The sequence below is a fragment of the Eumetopias jubatus genome, unplaced genomic scaffold (genome assembly GCF_037043125.1).
Source record: "Eumetopias jubatus isolate StellerSeaLion01/CBP00866 unplaced genomic scaffold, mEumJub1_p1.0 scaffold_145, whole genome shotgun sequence".
Lineage (NCBI taxonomy): Eukaryota > Metazoa > Chordata > Mammalia > Carnivora > Otariidae > Eumetopias > Eumetopias jubatus.
The window spans coordinates 154299-169369 of NW_028274951.1; positions in this window are offsets into that span (position 1 = coordinate 154299).

Below are 15071 nucleotides of genomic sequence, written 5' to 3' on the forward strand. Positions count from 1 at the left end.
GAAGGCCAGGACGCTTGGTCTGAATCTCAGGGGAACTCTGTCCATAACTTTCACCTGGCCTTTGGAAACTAGGTGAATACCCAGGGAAATTGTGGACACCTGGCCTGGAGTCCATCCCCCTTTGATAAGCTTAAATGGCAGGCGCTCAGCTCTGCTTGCTGTTCAGACCCTACATTGCCCTCCTGGTCTCACATACACATGATAGGTAAGTTTACAAGCAAAACTCTTATGGGTCTAGAGGAAGGCATGGGCAGCCAGGAATCCTCATCAACAACACTCACATTCAGATTTGGCTCTCCATCTCCTCCATTTGCTACATGGGAAAAAGAGTTTTCAGGAACGAGCACGTTGAGGTTCCCCTGTGTTCAGGGATAAAATTTGTCAGAGTACTGGCCCATGAAGGCCGGCTTGAAGCAGGGTCACTGGCTCTTGTCCCAAAGGAGAGGCTTCCAGAGAGTCTGCCTCCATATACCATAAGGGCGTTTCACAACTCCTTTACCAGGAACCACTCTCTGCGGAGCCTTCTCAACCATGGCACATGGGACCTCTCGTCCACCCGCCAATAATCCTTGGGACAATTATCCTTGATGATTAGGTTATCCAGAGAAGGTGTGGTTTGTGTGTAGAATCCATTCCTTCCCTGGGGTCCTGAGGCCCAGGACAATGAAAAACACGTTGCCACACTCAAGACAGCAACCCCACTCACACTCAGGAAATCCTGAGGGCCACATGGAGAGTGCAACTACGCTGCTCAAGAGCTGACAGTTTGTGTGATCTCTACATAGGTGCCAATGTTTACGTTTCCCCTCTTTTGTCTGCTCATTATTTCTACACGCATATACACTGCCTATTCCCCCCCTACACACACACAGCATTTTGTTTAGAAATTCTTCCTTGTGCCGTCTCTCACTTGAAAGTTCAACATATTCCCCTCATTGCCTGGGCACTGGATCCTGTGGATAACTCAAAGGAGCCCACGATTCCCCAGCAACGTCTCAGGTGCCACTATCATTTCCATGTTGAATATCTCACAGGCCACACTCTGAAAATATACCTGAATGCAGGATTCTGCAACACCTGTGAGTTTGGCCAGGTGTTCCCTGGTAGCAATTCTTGGAAAGCAGTTCTTTTCAAAGGATTGAAGGAGGATACTGGTTTGGGATGGAGAAATGGATTTCCGTTTCCTCCTTCCTTCCTTTGGGAAATGTCTAAAGAGAGAATAGATTTAGAAAGGAGGGCTACATCCAGTGTAGACAGAGAAATTGGTGTACGTGTGCACGCATGAGTGTGTGTGTGTGTGTGTGTGTGTGTGTGTGTGTGTGTTCTCTCATTCTTCTCCATTTTCTCTATAGCCTCTCCTTCCCTGAGTCCACTGAGGTCAGCATGGACCCACCCACACAAGCCAGTGCTTGGATCTAAAGTCTGAGGTGATCCCAGAAGAGGACTCTGTCCTTCCCACCATTTCAGGACAAGAAGATTCAAAGCCTTTCTTGCCCAGGAACAATTCACTTGCCCAACAGGAAGGGCATGCACATTGTTCACCTCTGGGAACAGAAAGGTGGCTGGAACCAGCGGTCATGTGTCCCTCTGCTAAGCCTTCTTGCCAAACACATGGCAAGCCCATGCATACCCGTTCCTGTGTCAAGGAGAAGCTCAAGAAGAGACCCGTTTTGAATGCTGGGGAGTTACCTTGAGTCCAAGCTGGAGGCTTTTCCTGTCCATGTGGTGTCCCTTCCCCTTGGGATTTGGCAGACATCAATCGGCTGTACCTTAGGTGTCTCGTGCGCAGGTTCTGGAACCACACCTAATTGGCAAACAAAGAACTAAAGGTCAGGCAACACTGGTGGACATGATATATATATATATATATATATAGACATATGTTTGTTTTTTCCTCATAACTAAGGTCTCAGGGTGTTTGGTGTGGTCCATGCAATAACACTGGGAAAATGATCTCTAGGGAAATTCAGCGAAGATGTACTGACCTGTTGGAATGTCCCAGGCCTGCGCTCCAATAGTACTTGGGTTCCATGAGTGAATGACTTCGAATGACTTCAAAGGGCATGAGCTGAACAGAGATGCACATATAGGGGCCAAAGCTTCTTAGCTCCCCAGCTGAGCATGTAGATTGACATGCAGTGGCTTGGGCCTGATTGTGTCCACGACTTGTCCCTAGGGGAAAATTCAAATGGAGCTGAAACCTACCTGGATCCTGGATTCTGGAATGTCTAGCTCTCGGGCCAGTCGTTCTCTTGTGGCGATGCCTGGGTACGGGTTCTGCTCGAACAATGCGTGCAGAGCCCCTTGCTGCATTGGCTTCAAAACAAGCCACCTCCATCAGGATCCACATGGGAGGGGGCCTGTTGCAGGGAAAATGACAACCGTATTAGGAAGGCTTTCATAGGAATGCAAACTGGTGGTGCGGTCTCAGCTCTTCACTTTCTGAGCTGTGGAAACTTTCCCAGGCTGGCGCTTCCTGTGTCTTTGTCATTCACGGATCCAACTAAGGGTCTGCTGGATAGGACAGGCAGTCCAACACCTGCCTATGGGAATGAGTGATAGGCACAGATCTAGGGAAATACCAACTGCTCTCCAACAATATGATGGCATGCCAATGAACTGAGGAAACCCGCGGTGGGGATGAAGAGGTGAAAGCACCTTAGGAGAAAAAAAGAGGAACCCACTTCTAAAAATCATCAGGGTCAACTCCGACAACATATCCTAAGTGCTGGTCCATGAGGTGAAAGTTCACTTGTTGTAAATGACACCTGAAATAGGTCCTGAATATTTGCCTGTTCTCTGCCACCTGAGATCTAGATTGCCTATTTGCAAAAGAGGGACTCTGGTTGGGATTCCGGGCCACCAACTCCAGTTTTCATTCTGACAGCAGCCATATGCAAGCCTCACTCTATCCCTTTCCCCCAATCCTCCCTGGATCACAATCCCTCCAGCATGTATGCCGACAATTGAGTTGGTCTCTTCTACTTTCCCAAACCCTGGAAAATTATCAGGGACTTTAGGGAATGTAAGCAGGGAGCAGGGCATAAGGTGGAAACTTACTCCTTGATGTGCTGGTGGGAGCCATGTCGATGGAGTCACTTGGGTTCCAGAGCACTGGCTGGTCGACTGGGCAAGACCCGGAGCATGGGACTTATCAATGCCTGGGATGGCCCTCCCCTGGATGTCCCACCCCCATCAGTTCGACAGCTTCCTGTGGTAGCCCTGCCATCAGTTTTTCAGACATTTGGTGTAAGAGGTCTTCAGGAGGACATCGGGACCACTTGAGGCAAGTGCTTTCCCTGGGCAGGTGGACATGCCCTGCCCCCTCTCCTCTGGATGCAATGTGCCTTTCCCACTCCCACGAGCTTTACTCCGGGATTACAGCCTTGACATCGAATCGTGGTTTTGAGACTCTGGGACTCTGGTGTAGGACCAGACTGGGTGAAGGCCCTTCGATAATCCCTTCAGATTCTGGCATATGTGTGTGTGGAACTCGAATCACCTTTGGCCACCCAAGACAAGCCTCCTAATTAAGTTCCCTTGTCCTGCATTACATTGTTTTCTATCTTTCTTTTCTTCGTTAACATTTATTTCTTATGTATTGTAACTTTCGTCATTTTTCATTTGAATGTTTTTGTTTTTCACCTTCATTTTTCTATTTTTTTTTGGTATTACCTTTTTTTTTTAATATTGATTTTGTAAGTGCCCTGGTATTTTCAACCTTTGTTCTTACAGTCAGGACTGGTTAGCCACAGAGTTTGGTGTCTATATGCCCTCCCCATCTGGGGAACCTGATTGTGATGACATCATGGCAGCTCCCAGGCAGCTTGTGAAGCTACAGGTGTGGAGCCAGGCAGGAAACTGAAATCAGTCAGCTTAGATGGGTGGCACGTGAGAAGAAAATTGCGGAGTTGGCCATCGCCAAGTATGTGGTGTGGTTTGGTCGACAATATTAGTTGCTTGTGGGATTGCACATGCATATGTGTGGCAAACCACCTCCTCTGACTCAGAGGCTTTGAACCCTTTCCTCGCAGGCTCACATCCAGCTGGTTCTTCTACTGGCAATTTTCGTATGGGCCATGTTGACAGCTTGGCATCTAGAGGTTCTGTATCAACAACACCAGCATTTGGATTTGACTCTCTCTGCTTTTGTGGCTGGGAGAAAAGTTTAACTCTCATTGACAACTTCAGTTTTTTCTCTTTTGGTGTATAAGAGTTGTCAGCGTTGGGGGGGGGGGTGGAGGATGGGGGGTGGAGCAAGATGGCAGAGGAGTAGTAGGCCTGGATTTCATCTGGTACCAGGAATTCAGCTGGATAGGGATCAGACAATTCTGAACAATTACAAACTCAACAGGACATCAGCGAAAAGAATAGCAACAACTCTCTGATTAGAAAAGAGACCACTTTCTGGAAGGTAGGACATGCAGAGAAATGAATCCGAGGCGGTACTCAGGAGGATAGATGGCAGGGGAGGGGGCCTCCGTCAGTTGCTTCTGGCAAATGAGAGGGCAGCGGAGCACAAAATCGGAAATTTAGAAGTCGGCTCCGCTGAGGGACGTTGCTCCAGTGGCTAAGCAGGGGTGGAACCCTCGCGGGAGAGTGTGGTCTCAGGATGTAGGGTCACAGAAAGATTGGGGGTGCCTGAGTACTGCAGAGCTCCCAGGTATCAGAGCGGGAAGCCGGGTGCAGAGACAGAGCTGAGGCGCGGGCTCTCAGCTCCGGGTTGCCATAAACCATGACCCACGGCACAGTTGGGCCACTGCTCCTCAGCAGGGACCCAACATGCGGCAGATCTGGGGAGACACCCCTTCCTCCCCGGGGAGGAGCGGCGTGGGAGCGCACCGCAGGGATCTGCTGGGAATAGAGACTCCACACCGAGTCGGGTGCCAGGGAGAGAAACGCTCAGTCACAGGGCGGGTGAGCATGGCGTGCTGCCACAGACGAGGGAAGGGGGAGTGAGGACTGCTTTTCTCTGGGGGCGCACTGAGGAGCGGGGTCCCTGAGTTCTCTTGTCCTCCGTGGTGTAGATTGGGAGGCCGCCATTTTCACTCTTGTTCTCCAAAGCTGTACGGAAAGTTTGCAGGGAACAAAAGCTCCTGAGAGCAAAGCAAAGCAGATTATTTAGCCTGGAGCGACAAGGGCAGGGCTACTCCACCTCCGGCAAAGACATTTGGGAACCACGGCAACAGGCCCCTCCCCCAGAAGATCAGCAAGAACAGCCAGCCAAGACCAATTTTACCCATCAATGAGAACGGCAAAACTCCAGCACTAGGGAAATACTGCACATAGAATTCATGGCTTTTTTACCATGATTCTTTAGTCTTTCAAAGTTAATTTTTAAACTTTCTTTTTTTTTTGAATTTTTCTTTTTCCCTTTTTCAATCAACACCTTATCAATCCCTTTTTTAAAACATTCTTATTTTCAGTTTTAGAGTCATATTCTGTGCCTTCATAGTAGTTACCCTTATTTTGGCATATATATATGTTACTCTCTCTTTAAAATTGTGATATACAGTTTCTTCTAACAGATCAAAATTTACCTTATATCTCTAGTGTTTGGCTTTGTTCTAGTCTCCTGCCTGATCACATTCTCTCCCTTTTATTTTCTCTTTTTTTTAAATCCTCTTCTTTCTTTTCTCAAACAACTTCCTTTCATCAATTCCATTTATAAATTTTTTTATAATTATCATCTTTACATTCATGTTCCATCCCTTCATCATATCAACCCTTATTTTTGTACATATAAAAGATTTTATTTCTTTAAAATTTTGGGACTCACTTTCTTCTAAGAGAAAAAAATACACCCAAAATCTAGTGTGTGGTAATAATCTGTGCACCAGCCTGATCATATTTGATCATATTCTGTTTTTTGTTTTGTTTCGTTCTGTTTTTATCGTTCCCTTGTTTTTTCTTTTTTCTCTCTTTCACTTTCTTTTCCTCTGGTTTCAGAAATTTTCTGATTTCTTTAGAGTATAATTTCTGGGGACATTGTTAGCCTGTTAGCATTTTGTTCGCTCTTTCATCTATTCTCCTCTGAAGAAAATGATAAGACGGAAAAAATCACCTGAGCAAAAAGAACAAGAGGTAGTACAGTCTGCCAGGGACCTACTCAATATGGACATTAGTAGGATGTCGGACCTAGAGTTTAGAATCATGATTTTAAAGATACTAGCTGGGCTTGAAAAAAGCATGGGAGTTATTATAGAAACCCTTCCTGGAGAAATAAAAGAACTAAACTCTAACCAAATCGAAATCAAAAAGGCTGTGAATGAGGTGCAATCAAAATTGGGGGCACTAACTGGTAGGATAAATGGGGCAGAAGATAGAATAGGCGATATAGAAGACCAAATGAGGGAAGAAGAAGAAGCTGAGAAAAAGAGAAATAAACAACTGGTGGATCATGAGGTCAGAATTCGAGAGATAAGCGACCCATAAAATGAAACAACATTAGAATAATTGGGATCCCAGAAGAAGAAGAAAGAGAGAGCAGGGCAGAAGGTATATTGGAGCAAATTATAGCAGAGAACTTCCCTAGTGTGGGGAAGGAAACAGGCATCAAAATCCAGGAGGCACAGAAAACCCCTTTCAAAATCAATAAAAATAGGTCAACACCCCAACATCTAATAGTAAAACTTAAGAGTCTCAGAGACAGACAATCCTGAAAGCAGCTCAGGAGAAGACATCTGCAAACTACAATAGTATAAACATTAGATTGGCAACAGACCTATCCACAGAGACCTGGCAGGCCAGAAATGACTGGGATGATATATTCAGAGCACTAAAGAAGAAAAATATGCAGCCAAGAATACTATATCCAGCTAGGTTGTCATTGGAAATTGAAGGAGAGATAAAAAGCTTCCAGGACAAACCAAACCTAAATGAATTTGAAACACGAAACCAGTCCTACCAGAAATATTGAAAGGGGTCCCCTAAGCAAAGAGAGAGCCTAAAGCAACATAGACCAGAAAGGAACACGGACAATATACAGTAACAGTCACATTACAGGCAATACAATGGCATTGAATTCATAACTTTCAATAGTTACCCTGAATATAAATGGGCTAAATGCCCCAATCAAAAGACACAGGCTATCAGATTGGATTAAAAAACAACACCCATCGATATGCTGTCTGCAAGAGACACATTTTAGAACCAAAGACACCCCCAGATTGAAAGAGGGGGTGGAAGACCATTTACCATGCTAATGGACACCAAAAGAAAGCTTGGCTGACAATCCTTATATCAGACAAAATACATTTTAAACCAGAGACTGTAATAAGAGATGAGGAAGGACAGTATATTCTACGTAAGGGGCTATCCAACAAGAAGATCTAACAATTGTAAATATCTATGCCCCTAACATGGGAGCAGCCAATTATATAAGGCAATTAATAACAAAAGCAAAGAAACACATTGACAACAATACAGTAATAGTGGGGGACTTTAACACCTCCCGCACTGAAATGGACAGATCATATAAGCAAAAGATCAACATCTGCTCTTCTCTGCAATCCTCTCTGTCCTGCTTCCTCTTCTGTTTCTGCAACCTCCCCTGTGGTGCCCTTTTCTGGTTCTTGAATTTGCTCCTTGCCCATCCTTGGGCACCAGTTTAAAATAAAGAAAATATAGGGCGCCTGGGTGGCTCAGTCATTAAGTGTCTGCCTTGAACTCAGGTCATGATTCCAGGGTCCTGGGACAGAAGCCCACATTAGTCTCCCTACTCGGCAGGAAGCCTGCTTCTCCCGCTCCCTCTCCCCCTGCTTGTGTTCCTGCTCTCACTATCTGTCTCTCTGTCAAATAAATAAATAAAATCTTTTAAAAATAAAGAAAGAATATATAAATAAAATACCTATACACAAATACATACTAACTCTTTCCCAGCTGGGAGAACCAATGTCTGCTGACCTGCTCTAGCTGCTAGAGATTGAGTGGTAAGAAACACCTACTGAGCTCCTGCCCTCAGGGAATTCCCAGTCTTCCTGCTTCATGTTAGGCTTTCACAAAGCTTTGTCCCCATGTTGCAGATGCACTGATGAAGTCACTTATTTTGATTTGCAATTAAAAGTAGCTGGTAATTGAATATTGTGAATTTTCAAATGAATTTACTTTTATGGAAGTGTCTTATGTATAAATTCAAATCTGCATAAACCAAGAAATGAATCGGTTTTATTTCTCAGGTTAGACTACTTCTTTAGTAGAAGCATAATTTGGTGCTAATATCAGAGAGTAATAGAAAACACTTTGCTGAAGCCATGTTCATAGAACCATATAAAACCAAAACACATAACCTGTGTCAGATGCTCTAATCAGTTAGGAACAGTACTGTGAGGCAAAGAGAAAAAGAAAGGGAAGCAGGAGTAATCCACAAAAAGAGAACATTTAAACGCATCAAAGGAAGTGGTGCATTTAGTTTCATCCCATTTATACATGTTTATGCTCAAGATGCTACAGCTTGTGGAGTGTTTCAACAGCACAGCTCAGGGGACCCCTTGGCATGCCTGCCCCCCAAAGGTATGAGATTCGATTGGGACCTGGTGGGTGCATGAGAACTCCCCTCCCTGTACTTCCCTGAGCAGAGATAACATTTCTGGTGCAGGAGAAGTGCGTCAGTCACAGCCCTGTAACCCGAGTCCTGTCCAGTGCTGCTCATCATGAAAGACTCTCAGTCTCAGTGATTAAACTTCGATGTGTTCCCAGCATGGAAAGACTGAAGGGCATTTCTGGTTTCATCAGGCCCCTTAAAAAAATCAGTATTAATAGTATTCAAAATCAAAGAGAGCTGGATTGAAAGCCAAATAGTTTGAATTTATATCACTTTGTTGGCACTTTTTTTTGGAAACAGTGTTATTATCATAACATGGTTATTGAATTTATCAGGACATGGTTATTGAATATGTGGAAATAGAAACACAGATTTCCTGGACTAGGTTTAAAGAAAGGAAGTGTTGTACAAATAAAACAGGTGACCAGGCCATGGAACCTCACCCTGGATTACTTAAATGAAAACCTATAGGTGCCTAATGCTGATAAGAACATGTGACTATATGCAAAGGAACTGGCATCTCTTTTAAATGAGAGGGTTTTTTTTGCATTACATAAGGGAATATAAGCATTTGTACACTTCATTTTTTGTTTGTTTTGTAGAGTGGTGGGGGGAGGGGAAGAAGGAAAGGGAGAGAGAATTTTAAGCAGGTTCCACATTCAGCTTGGATCCCAATGTGGGGCTCCATGTCACATCACCTGAGCCAAAATCAAGAGTGAGACACTTCACCAACTGAGCTACACAGGCACCCAGAGCCTTGGTACACTTATAAAAAAATGTTAGAAACATTGTTGTACTACATGTCTTTTACCCGAATGGCTATACATTAAATGAAGTACATTTCAAACAATGGGTTTAGAACTCTGATGGTTACTAGGCATTTTCTATTTATAATTCAATTGAATCAGACAAGCTTTAAGCAGCAAAGTTGATGATATCCAGGGAAAAAGAATGATTATTTTTTAGGATAGGAACCACTGGTGGTGTGGAGAACAGAGAAGAACCCCTTTCTGAAGTTCATCAAAACTTAACAGCCACGACGGTTCTATGACGTGTCTGTCTACTGTGGGTGGAAATGAAATCTCACAAACCTTATCTAAGATAAAGATTGGCATGAATCCAGGAATTTTCCCCTTTCAAATGTGCTAAGTTTATTTGTTTCATTATGCATCAGTGTTTTGCATTTTTTATTTGTATGTTATATATGTTTGTGTTTTATTTATGGATATATATGTTAATTTTTCCAAGGAGAATTCGTTATATTGCTTTTTAAATTAATCAACAGCAGGATTGCTCATTGATATAGATTAAAAAACAACAACAACAACTCATAATTATTTCCAAACATGTAAACTGAGAACCATTTGCAGCAATTAAATGCAAAGTGAAAATATTCATCCAATTTTCCCAGCACTATTTATTGAAGAAACTGTCTTTTGTCCGTTGCATATTTTTACCTGCTTTGTCGAAGATTATTTAACCATAGTGTTGAGGGTCCACATCTGGGCTCTCTATTCTAGTCCTTTGGTTTATATATCTGTTTTTGTGCCAATACCATGCTGTCTTGGTGATCACTGCTTTGTAATATAGTTTGAAATCAGGCAACGTGATGCCCCCAGCTTTACTTTCATTTTCAATATTTCCTTGCAGAATTGGGATCTTTTCTGATCCATACAGATTTTAGGATTGTTTGTTCCAGCACTTTAAAAAATGTCCTTGGAATTTTGATCGGGATGGTGTAGAAAGCATAGATTGCTCTGGGCAGTACAGACATTTTAACAATATGTATTCTTCTGGGGCGCCTGGGTGGCTCAGTTGGTTAAGCGACTGCCTTTGGCTCAGGTCATGATGCTGGAGTCCCGGGATCAAGTCCCGCATCGGGCTCCTGGCTCAGCAAGGAGTCTGCTTCTCCCTCTAACCCTCCCCCCTCTCATGTACTCTCTCTCTCATTCTCACTCTCTCAAAGTAAATAAATCTTTAAAAAATATTTATTCTTCCGATCCAAGAGCATGGAATGTTTTTCCATCTTTTTGTGTCTTCTTCAATTCCTTTCATGAGTGTTCTCTAGTTCCTAGAGTGTAGATCTTTACCTCTTTGGTTAGATTTATTCCGAGGTATCTTAAGGTTTTTGGTGCTATTGTAAATGGAATAGTTTCTCTAATTTCTCTTTCTACAGTTAGACTGCTAGTGTATAAGAAAACAACTGATTTCTGTGCATTGAGTTTGTATCCTGCCACATTACTGAATTGCTGTATGAGTTCTAGTAATTTGGGGGTGGCATCTTTTGGATTTCCCACATAAAGTATCATGTCATCTGCAAAAGAGAGAATTTGACTTATTTTGCCAATTTGAATACATTTTATTTCTTTTTGTTGTCTGACTGCTGTTGCTAGGACTCAAGTGCTATGTTGAACAATAGTGGCGAGAGTGGGCATTCTTCACGTGTTCCTGATCTTAAGGGAAATGTTCTCAGCTTTTCCCCATTGAGGATGATATTAACTGTGAATTTTTCATAGATGGATTTTATGAACTTGAGGAATGTTCCCCCTATCCCTATACTCTGAAGAGTGTTAATCGGGAAAGGATGCTGTATTTTGTCAAATGATTTTTCTGCATCAATTGAGAGGATCATATGGTTCTTCTCTCTCCTGTTTAATGTGTTCTATTACATTGATTGATTTGCGAATGTTGAACCACCCTTGCATCCTGGGGACAAGACACACTTGGTCATGGTGGGTGATCCTTTTAATGTATTATTGGATCCTATTAGCTATGATTTTTTTTGAGAATTTTGGAACCCATATTCATCAGGGATATCGGTCTGAAATTCTCCTTTTTGATGGGGTCTTTGCCTGGTTTGAACATTAAGGTAATGCTGGCCTCATAGAATGAGTCTGGAAGCTTTCCTTCTGTTTCTACTTCTTGAAAAAGCTTCAGGAGGACAGGTATTATTTCTTCCTTAAATGTTTGGTAGAATTCCCCAGGGACTCCATCAGGTCCTGGACTCTCTTTTTTGGGGAGGTTTTTAATCACTGCTTACCTCAAAAAATTAAAAATAGAGCTACCCTATGACCCAACATTTGCACAACTGGGTATTTACCTCAAAGACACAGATGCAGTGAAAAAAACGCCCATATACACCCCAATGTTCATAGCAGCAATGTCTGCAATAGCCAAGCTGTGGAAAGAGCCGAGATGCCCTTCAACAGATGAATGGATAAAGAAGATGTGGTCCATATATGCAATGGAATATTCCATTGTATGGAATGTGCAATCCTTAATTCCTATCTCCTATTTAAGGAATCCCCCACACCGTGCCCTTCTGACCATCAGCTTTTTCTCTAGACTTAAGGGTTTTTTTATTGGTTTGCCTCTCTCCTTATTTCCCTTTGCTCTCAAGTGTCTTAAATTTACATATGAGTTAAATCATTTGGTATTTGTCTTTCTCTGACTGATTTATTTCAATTAGCTTAATACCTTTAGCTTCTTTCATGTCATTACAAATGGCAAGAGATCATTCCTTTTTTATGGCCAAGTATTAATGTATTAGTATATATATTTTTTCATTAATATAAGTGTGAATCTATTTCTGCATTCTTTGTTCTGTTCCATTAATCTATGTGTCCGTTTTTATGACTGTACCATATTACATTGATTCCTACACATTTGTAATATAACCTAAAGACTGGAATCGTGATGCCTCCCATTATGTTTTCCTTTTTCTTTTGTTTTTAAAATTTATTTTTATTTTATTTTATTTATATATTATGTTCAATCAGCCAACATATAGTACATCATTATTTTTTGATGTAGTGTTCAATGAATCATTGGTTTCTTATAACATCCAGTGCTCATCATGCTGTGGCTAGGACTTCTAATACTATGTTGAATAGCAGTGGTGAGAGTGGACATCCCTGCCGCGTTCCTGACCTTAGGGGGAAAAGCTGACCTTTTCCCCATTGAGAATGATATTTGCTGTAGGTTTTTCATAGATGGCTTTTATGATATAGAGGTATGTACGCTCTATCCCTTTGCTCTGAAGAGTTTTGATCAAGAAAGGATGCTGTACTTTGTCAAATGCTTTTTCTGCATCTATTGAGAGGATCATATGATTCTTGTTCTTTCTTTTGTTAATCTATTGTATCACGTTGATTGATTTAGAGATGTTGAACCAAAATTGCAACCCAGGGATAAATTCCACTTGCTCATGGTGAATAATCGTTTTAATGTACTGTTGGATCCTATTGGCTAGTATTTTGGTGAGAATTTTTGCATCCATGTTCATCAAGGACATTGGTCTATAATTCTCCTTTTTGATGGGGTCTTTGTCTGGTTTTTAGGATCAAGGTAATGGTGGCCTCATAGAATGAGTTTGGAAGTTTCCCTTCCATTTCTATTTTTTGGAACAGTTTCAGGAGAATAGGTATTAATTCTTCTTTAAATGTTTGGTAGAATTCCCCTGGGAAGCCATCTGGCCCTGGCCTTATGTTTTTTGGGAGATTTTTGATGACTGCTTCAATTTCCTTAGTGGTTATAGTTCTGTTTAGGTTTTCTATTTCTTCCTGGTTCAATTTTGGTAGTTGATACATCTCTAGGAATGCACTCATTTCTTTCAGATTATCTAATTTGCTGGCATATAGTTGCGCATAATATATTCTTACATTTGTTTGTGTTTCTTTGGTGTTGGTTGTGATCTCTCCTCTTTCACTCATGATTTTGTTGATTTGGGTCATTTCTCTTTTCTTTTTGATAGTCTGGCCAGTGGTTTTTCAATCTTGTTAATTCTTTCAATGAACCAGCTCCTAGTTTCTTTGATCTGTTCTACTGTTCTTTTGGTTTCTAGTTCATTGATTTCTGTTCTGATCTTTATTATTTCTCTTCTCCTGCTGGGTTTAGGCTTATTTGCTGTTTTTTTTTTTTTTTTTACCTCCTTTAGGTGTAGGGTTACGTTGTGTATTTAAGACCTTTCTTTTTTTCTTGAGAAAGGCTTGTATACTTTCCTCTTAGGACTGCCTTTGCTGTATCCCAAAGATTTTGAAGAGTTGTGTTTTCATTTTCATTGGTTTCCATGAATTTTTTAAATTCTTCTTTAATTTCCTGGTTGACCCATTCATTCTTTAGGAGGATGTTCTTTAGCCTCCATATATTTGAGTTCTTTCTGAATTTCCTCTTGTGATTGAGTTCTAGTTTCAAAGCATTGTGTTCTGAAAATATGCAGGGAATAATTGCAATCTTTTGGTACCAGCTGAGACCGGATTTGTGACCTAGGATGTGTGATCAATTCTGGAAAATGTTCCATGGGCACTAGAGAAGAATGTGTATTCCGTTGCTTTGGGATGGAATGTTATGAATATATCTGTGAAGTCCATTTGGCCCCACTGTTTCATTTAAAGTATTATTTCCTTTTTGATCTTTTGAATAGATGATCTGTCCTTTTCAGTCAGGGGGTGTTAAAGACCCCCACTATTATTGTATTGTTGTCAATATTTTTCTTTGCTTTTGTTATTAATTGCCTTATATAATTGGCTGCTCCTATGTTAGGGGCATAGATATTTACTATTGTTCGATCTTCTTGTTGGATAGATGCTTTAAGTAGGATATAGTGTCCTTCCTCATCTCTTATTACAGTCTTTGTTTTAAAGTCTAATTTGTCTGATAGAAGGATTGCCACCCCAGCTTTCTTTTGGTGTCCATTAGCATGGTAAATAGTTTTCCGCCCCCTCACGTTCAAAGTGGGGGTTTCTTTGGTCTAAAATGAGTCTCTTGCAAAATGTATATCAATGGATCTTGTTTTTTAATCCAATCTGATATCCTGTGCTTTTGATTGGGGCATTTAGCCCATTTTCATTCATGGTAACTATTGAAAGATATGAATTATTGCCTTTGGATTGCCTGTAACGTGACTGTTACTGTATATTGTCTGTGTTCCTTTCTGATCTATGCTGCTTTTAGCCTCTGTCATTGCTTAGAGGACGCCTTTCACGTTTAGTGCAGGCCTGAAAGTGCTGGCATGATATCTTCAGAGCACTAGGTCTGTTGCCAATCTAATGTTTCTTCCATTGTGGGTTACATATCTCTTCTCCCATGCTGCTTCCAGGATTTTCTCCTTGTCTCTGAGACTCGTAAGTGTACTATTAGATGTCGGGGTGTTGACCTATTTTTATTGATTTTGAGAGGGGTTCTCTGTGCCTCCTGGATTGTGATGCCTGTTTCCTTCCCCACATTAGGGAAGTCCACTGCTATGATTTGCTCCAATATACCTTCTGCCCCTCTCTCTCTTTCTTCTTCTTCTGGGATCCCAATTATTGTAATGTTGTTTCTTCTTATCGTATCGCTTATCTCTCGAATTCTGCCCTCGTGATCCTGTAGTTGTTTATCTCCCTTCTTCTCAACATGTTTATTTTCCATCATTTGGTCTTCTATATCGCTGATTCTCTCTTCTGCCTTATTTATCCTAGAGGTTATTGCCCCCATTTTTTATTGCACCTCATTAATAGCCTTTTTAATTTCGACTTGGTTAGATTTTAGT